This window comes from Monosiga brevicollis, genomic scaffold (assembly GCF_000002865.3).
Source record: "Monosiga brevicollis MX1 MONBRscaffold_2 genomic scaffold, whole genome shotgun sequence".
Lineage (NCBI taxonomy): Eukaryota > Choanoflagellata > Craspedida > Salpingoecidae > Monosiga > Monosiga brevicollis.
In genome coordinates this window covers 3,599,514-3,600,683 of record NW_001865039.1, presented here as the reverse complement: position 1 = coordinate 3,600,683, position 1,170 = coordinate 3,599,514, and positions in this window count along the sequence as shown.

Genomic DNA, 1,170 nt, shown 5'->3' with positions numbered 1-1,170 from the left:
CCCGACGAGCCACATCAGCCTCCTTGATCCTAATAGGGATAGGGGAATCACGCAACAGACGCTCAAAACTGGAAGTGAGCTCGTCCTTGCTCTTGACCGGGTCCAGGAACAAATAACCCGTGGCCACATCCTTGTAGGCGATGATATACTTGTCACCATACAGCGAAGGTGTCGAAATGGGCCCAAACATGTCCGAGACAATCAGGTCTCCAGGTCGGCGCGGCGTCCTCGGGTGGGCCTTCTTGGGAATGGTCGCCATCTTGGCCTTGAAAAGATGGCACTGTTCGCAGTCGGCAATCTTGCCCGACAATTGCTGCATATCCAAATCCTCATTGCGCAGCATAGCACGCATTGCATCTGCAGGCGGATGGCCCAGGCGACGATGCATCTCCACCATGGCATTAAAAGCCATGTTGGGAACCAGCGTGTAAGTAAACGAGTACAGAGCAAGCCCATTGCGATTGCACTCTGCCTTCCAGACGGCATCGCCCTGCTTCATGACGATGGTCTTGTAATCCGGCATCTTGACGTCCGTTCCGGCTTCACCCAGCTGACGGGTAGAAACCAAGTTGCGCTTAAAACTAGGCACATACAGGGCATCGCGCAGCACCACTTGCACACGCGAACCATCCACGCCATCAACAAACATGCGCGCAGTGCCCACACCTTGGGACAATACCGTGGTCCCGCCCGATTCAATGGGCACCTTGTGGATCATCATGGTCTCAAACAAACGTTCATCGTTGAGGAAGTGGCTGCTGGCACCCGAGTCCACGATAGCCATGCCTTGGTCCGCACGCAGATGAAAATTCGCCTCCTCAGGCCCCTGCAAAACAGATGTATAGGCATGTGCCTGATCATGGCTGTTCTTGCTGCTGTTGCCGCCCTTGGATCCATGCTCCTTGTGCTTGGCCGACCGCCAAGCCTCACAGTCTGCTTTCTTGTGGCCATAGCCCTTGCAGTAGTGACAATTGCCGTTGAACCGGTGCAAGTCCTTGCCCTCCGGCTCATGCTTCCTATTGGATCCACCACGACGTACACCGTGTTTTCCACGACCACGGCCATAATTGTCTTGCCCAGCGTACCTCTGTCGGCCACCGCGGCCGCGCCCTCCTTGGGCGTAGTAGGCTTCCTCGCGCTCCATGGGCACATCTGGCATGCACATCACTG